The sequence below is a fragment of the Ascaphus truei genome, unplaced genomic scaffold (genome assembly GCF_040206685.1).
Source record: "Ascaphus truei isolate aAscTru1 unplaced genomic scaffold, aAscTru1.hap1 HAP1_SCAFFOLD_539, whole genome shotgun sequence".
In the NCBI taxonomy this organism is placed as follows: domain Eukaryota; kingdom Metazoa; phylum Chordata; class Amphibia; order Anura; family Ascaphidae; genus Ascaphus; species Ascaphus truei.
In genome coordinates this window covers 222353-228849 of record NW_027456870.1, presented here as the reverse complement: position 1 = coordinate 228849, position 6497 = coordinate 222353, and the positions used below count along the sequence as shown (strand labels likewise).

At 48.5% G+C, this 6497-nt stretch overlaps 1 long non-coding RNA gene across 1 annotated transcript in view; it reads left to right on the top strand.

The window, feature by feature from the left end:
* The first annotated feature begins 6204 nt into the window (after window positions 1-6204).
* The window catches only part of LOC142485185 (uncharacterized), a 95758-nt gene continuing 95465 nt past the window's right edge, over window positions 6205-6497 (top strand). Inside the window, exon 1 of the long non-coding RNA XR_012798363.1 lies at window positions 6205-6338. This is a non-coding gene — a long non-coding RNA (uncharacterized LOC142485185). The remainder of the gene's footprint in view (window positions 6339-6497) is intronic.

Below are 6497 nucleotides of genomic sequence, written 5' to 3'. Positions count from 1 at the left end.
TCGAGCTTGGCTAGTTCCACGAATTCGGGTATACCCGGGTGTATTGAGGTTTGTGACTGTTTTCTGCCCGAGTGCATTGAGTTATTTTCCAGGCAGGGATTGAAGCATTTTATTCCCGCTGGCTGCAATACTGCACAGTACATATATATATACTGCATTACAATTCATGAATTTATGCCATCTGGTAGACACGCGAAGCATTGCAACCTATTAAATCCTAATCATTATCATTTAACAGATCAGCCGCCCATCAGCCAGGCATGAACCCAGGCTGGGAAGGCAAATGCAACGGGGCTTGTCAGAGGTGAGGAGCGGCGCATTCCAGGTATCTGCCAGGTACATACCGGGTATTTGCTCGAATAAAGTGTGTCGGTGCAGTAGATCACAAACTCACCAACTACCATGAGGCTGCCGTGTTAGCAGACAAATTTGTGACCACCTGGCCAGTGTAGGAAGAGGGTCTTACTCCCTGCTGCGGTACTCACAGTTCGGGCACCCAAAGCTACTGATTTGTCCTTCGCTACCCCAACATGGAGGGCAGCAAAGCCCTCAGTTTGTGCATGAACGTCGGTGCCATCAGTGCGACCGGGCATCTGCGGCTAGACTGCCCTAACCTTCCCCGTACCAGCAACCCCAATCTGAGGTAACGTACGCCTGCAGCTAAGACGATCGCCTATGTGGGATTGGCACCAACAGCGGAGCAGCAGGCAGCCGTTCAGCATGTACAGCAGTGGATCCAGACGGTGGTGCCTACAGCAGATACTGGCGGAGGATGCAGGCGGGCATCATGTTGCAGCAGTTGGGCTGCAGGTGAGTGATGTGCGATGGAGGCACTTGCGCCAGGTGACCATAGGAGAATGGCAGGCAGCTTGCCTGATGGAGACCGGGGCTATGGTAACTCTAGTGCAGCCTGATAGGGTCAGCCCAGAGCACCTGCTCCCAGGAATAGGGATGCAAGTGACTATGCCGGATGGTGTGCCCAGGTCTGTACAAGTTGGCCAAGTGTTCCCTGACTGGGGAGCCAGTTGAGGGCTGAGGGATACGTGTGTTTGTTTCCTGCATCAGACATCAATATCTTACTCGGCAACGACCTAAGGCACATTATTTGCTTCTAATGTAGAAGAGGATGCTACTGTGGCAGCAGCCACACGGAGCCGAAGTCAGCCAGTTGCCCAGAAAGAGGATCCTTTGGTCCCTCGGCCCAACGCGGAGATCATCGCTCTCGGCTTTTGGAGCCAACGTGTTCGGGTGTCCCCGAGGAGACCAGGCAGGTAAGCCAGACCAAGTCATTAGTGTCCTGACCTTCCTTCCGACACTTCCCCTGACTTAGTGACTGAGGGCGGGTGGTCAGAGCTCAGTCAGCGGTTCAGGGAAGCTGTACATTCCGATCCCGACTTGGAAGGCATGAGACGGCGGGCGGCCGGGTCTGCCTCTGAGAGTGGGTCTGAACGATTCCTCTGGCACTGTGGGATCTTGTACAGACAGCAAGCCCCTGAATCTCCGGTTACACTGTAGTGTAGACTGGTAGGAGACAGCTAGTGGTACCCATGTAGTATAGGCAGCAGTTACTGCAGGTAGCCCATTCCATTCTGCTAGTGGGGCATCACGGGGTCACCCGTACTAGAGCCCGGCTACTGCAGAATTTCTACTGGCCGGGGGCATCTCCGGGTTGGTCTGGAAGTGCTACATCCTCACGGTGGTTGATTTTGCCACCAGGTTCCCGGAGGCTGTGGCACTATCTTCCATCGGGGCAAGAAAAGTTGCAGCGGGTCTGAGATTTTTAACAGGGTAAGTTTCCCCAGTGAGAACATAATCGATCAGGGGACGCAGTTCATGTCTGAACTGCTTCAGTGTCTCTGGGCTACTTGCGGGGTGAAATCCCTCCGCTCGGCTCCTTGCCAGCCCCAAACCAACTGACTGTGTGAACAGTTCAATGGGACACTGAAGCAAATGCTGCAAGCATTTGTAGAAGCTTCAAAGGGAGACTGGGAAGCTCATCTGCAGCACTTGCTGTTTACATACCAAGAGGTACCGCAAGAGTCTACCAGCTTTTCCTCTTTTGAGCTTCTGTATGGGCGCCATGTCCGGGGAACGCTTGACCTATTCCCTTAGGGATGGGGAGGGGGGACTACCAATACTGATGTTGCTGTGTTACTGTCTGTGGTAGAGGTCAAAGACCGGTTAGAGAGACTTGTTAGCTCAGACCAAGCAGAAGCGTTGGTATGATAGGAGTGCCCATAGCAGAGAGTTAATTTCAGGGCAGCAAGTGCTTGTTCTGAAGCCCACTCGGAAGAACAAATTGCTAGCTTATTGGTCCAGCCCATATATGGTACACCGGCGGGTGAATGAATATAACCAGTGGTCGACAAATCACCAAAAAATCTACTCGCCAAACAAAAAAAATCTACTCGCCACCTAGTACCACACGTGTGCTGCTTGGGCCAATAGGAGCTCGCCACGATGTTAAATCCACTCGCCCGGGGCGTGCAAATGTATAGGTTTGTCGAACACTGAATATAACTAAGTAGTGAACTTGGACCCAGAGACAGATAGGCACAGGACTTAGTACATAAATATGTTAAAAGCATGTCACACAAGTGAGCTGGCGGTGCTGGCTATCTGTAGCCCATCGTTGGGGGATCATGCGACCCAAGCTCTGCCCCATCTCCTGGGAGAAGCCTGACGGGGGCACAGTAGAGCAGGTAGGGATAGGCCCCCAGCTCAAAGCTCCCCAGGAGGAGCAAGCGAGACCTATGCTAGAGGAGTACCGGGTCCTGTTCATGGATGAGCAGGGCAGGACCCATCTAACCGATCACCCTCTCCACACCCGGGATCCCTGTCAGGTTTAGGCCTGACATAGTTTCCTAAATCTCCCTCTCTCCTAGTTCCTTTCTCTGTCCACCGGGTGTGCTGCTGTTTCTGTCTGCTCTGGGTTATTTATTTATTTAAAAAATATTTTACCAGGAAGTAATACATTGAGAGTTACCTTTCGTTTTCAAGTATGTCCTGGGCACAGAGTTAAGACAAATAATACATGGTTACAAATACAGTTACATAAATGAACAGGGTATACCTTATATACAAGACATTGCATGCACAGTTAAAAAAATATATATATTATAGGCGAATGAAACAGTTACAGACCAGATTAAAATGTGAGACAGCCTTAGATTTGAAAGAACTTAAACTGGTGGTGGATGTGAGAGTCTCCGGTAGATTGTGACAGTTTTGGGGTGCACGGTTATTTTCTGTCTCCTTGGTACTCCTGTTTTCCTTCTCTGTCTGTCTTTATAGTTTCCTGTATCTCCTGGACTTTGTTTTGTGATACTGGCTCCTGTTTCTGCCATGACCTGTTTCTTGTAGTTCTGGTAACATTATTAAAGGCCCTTGCCCAGTCCTTTTCCCTAATCCCAGTCCTGTTTATGCCTTCCTGCTGTCAACCTCTGCCTGTGACCTTGAACATGCCGCCTCCCTCCAACCCTCTGTCTGTGACCCCCGACCACGCTATCTGCCATCTGCCTGCGACCCTGGCTGTTCTGGCCATTGAGTTCCTACCTGCTACTGGAGTTTCCCCCGTGACAATCACAGACCTCTCGACAAAAATGCTTACATGATTTCTTTAAAGGTGAAGCGGAGCATAGAGGGGAAGGTAGAAGAGATGCTGGCCCTAGGGGTAATAGTTTCATCTCAGAGTCCTTAGGCTTCACCGGAAGGGTTCGTGCCTAAGAAGGATTGGACCACTCGGTTCTGTTTAGACTACCGGCAGCTCACCGCTTAGACCGTGTCAGATGCCTATCCCATGCCCTGCATGGATGAGTTCTAAGGCTGCGCTTATAGCGACAGCGTCGGCCACAGCGACGCGACGGTGACGTCACACTGCGATCACTAGAAAAATCAAATTGACTTGGCTTACAGCGATCGCGACCATGCCGTCGCTTCTACTATAAGCGCACACGACGGCGGCAATACGTTTGTTTTGCTGTGATGTTATGTCACCGTCACTATAAGCGCAGCCTTAGATGAGCTTGCCGGGGCAAGGTATCTGACTACTATGGATCATTCTCGGGGGTACTGACAGATCCCACTGACCCAGGAGGCGTAGTAGAAGTCAGCCTTCATCACCTCTAGTGGCTTATATGAATTCTCGGTTATGCCATTCGGTATGAAGAATGTCCCGGCTACCTTCCAGCGTCTGGTTAATCATTTACTGGAAGGAATGCAAGACTTTGCAAGATATAGCGGTCTTTAGTAACACCTGGGGGGCACATCTCGAGCATGTAGCGGCAGTGCTAGCGAGGACCAGGATAGCTGGGTTAACCCTTAAACCATCCGAGTGCCTAGTCGGCATGGCGGAGGTACTGTGCCTCGGTCACCGGGTGGGAGTGGGGCACCTCAAACCTGAGCCTGCCAAGTGGAGGCAATTGTAGATTCGCCAGTTCCACGTACACATAAGCAGGTCATGACATTTTTAGGCACTGCTGGCTACTACAGAAAGCTTGTGCCCCAGTATAGCACCCTGGTGTGGCGAAAATGGGGGTAATCAGCGCATTAATAAAGGCAGTGTGCTCGGCTGGTTACCCCTATTTCATATTGGGGATAAAGGGGTTAATTTTTCATGCACTGTACATGTCTTATTTTTCCCTCTCTCCCTTGTCCCAATTTTTCATGATTGTATGTTCGTGCTGTAGAGTACATCCCAAGCGCACACATATGAAAAATATAATTGTGCGATAAGGGGAACATGTATTTTCAATAAAGTGTATTTTTGCTGTAGGTTTTAAAAGGGACAAGCAGGATGAAGTTTTTTTTTTCTCCTGTCATTAAAATGCACACAAGAACCAAATGGTTTGACACCTATGAGCTGGGTCACTTTCCTATGCAAGATTCAAAGATCATATGCTGGGCCAATGCCTTAGAGTCTTGGGAAATATTGCATATGAAAGCCGCAGAGTCAGGCTATGTGAATTGGCCAGGATGGATGCAAAATAAGAAATCCTGTTGACCATCTGGGCTAACTCACACCCTGAGTTTCCCCCCCAGCCTGAGAGAGGCCAGGTAAAGAGGGGAGTGCACCTATGCCAAGTAGCCACGGTGGCATTGTCGCACAGGCTCTGTGTGAACAGGAAATCCCTAGAGTGCCTACTCTCCAAACTGGGCATGTAGGGGATTGGGGAATGAGAAAATTCCCACAAGGGGGATAGGCTCTCAAACCCTATATACATGCCACCCAGGCTATCCACGTTGTCTTTCGTTTTTCCATTCTACAATGTGAGCGGATTTCCATCACGCTTCTAACAGCGGATCAGAGCAGCAACAACTCTGGGTCGCAAAGAGTCTTATCACCATCGGAACCAAGAACATAATTCTGCGCCAGAACTCCGTTATTACTGGGGGGTATCTAGCAGACCCCAACGGACCAGAAAGAATTTTGCACTACTCACAGAAGGATTGGGCTGGCAATTTGTGCCTGTGCAAAAGGACTGCAATTTAAAGGACAATATTCTGGTGCTTTGCACTTTTCAGGACATTCTATCCCGTTTCCCTATTCAGTAAGTGTTTTTATTAAGTGTTGTCGTGTCAGTCTAGTAAGGAAATAAATGACAATTCAACTTGTATGCTCAATCTAAACCCAAAATATAAATGTGTTGATAATAGTTGTGTTCATCGTGACACCTGGCAAAAACCCTGACTGACCTGACACAGAAGAAACTCTGGTAGCCTTGTCTACCGCATGTGGTGAGACATTTCAGCCTCTGAAGTCAGCCTTGGCAAGTGCTGCGATCCTTGCAGCTCCCTATTACAGCAAGCGGTTCCAAGGAGCAGACCGATGCCTCGGCGTATGGCATTGAGGCTGTGCTGAGCCAGGTAGGCGAGAATGGGGAAGAACACCCGGTTGTCTACCTCAGCTGCAAGCTGCTGCCTTGGGAGATTGCTTATGACACCATCGAGGAGCGTTTGGCCATCGTCTTGTAGAAGCTTGTCACGTCTTTTTTTTCAACCTCCTCTACTATGCAACTGATTGTTTGTTTGTTTGTTTGTTTTTTGTTTGTTTTTTGTTTGTTTTTTGTTAATATTCCCAATACTTGGGGTGCTCCAAATTTTTTCAATTTGCACAGTAATGACAAATATTAGAACTAATTAATCATTTATTACATTGTGTCCTCAAATTTCCTTTATATATTTTTATTTTTTGCGTTTAAGGACCAAAATGTGTTTGACTCCAAGAAAAAGGTGAAGCTTACTAGTGCTGATGGAGTGGAGCATAAACTGTTCAAGAATCAAGTCCAGGCCATGGAATTTAACAAGGCTCTGCTCTCCATGTACTGTATACAAACCAGGTATGAAACTTTGCAAGCAAATAGTTTTAGCACAGCTCTTTAGTGTTTCTAATAAGAAATTTATCTTTGTTAATATTTTCATGACTGTGTATTACTAACTGATAAATGGAAGTTTGCATGTGGAGATTAGTCTTCATGGGATGTTGATGTGTTTCACAA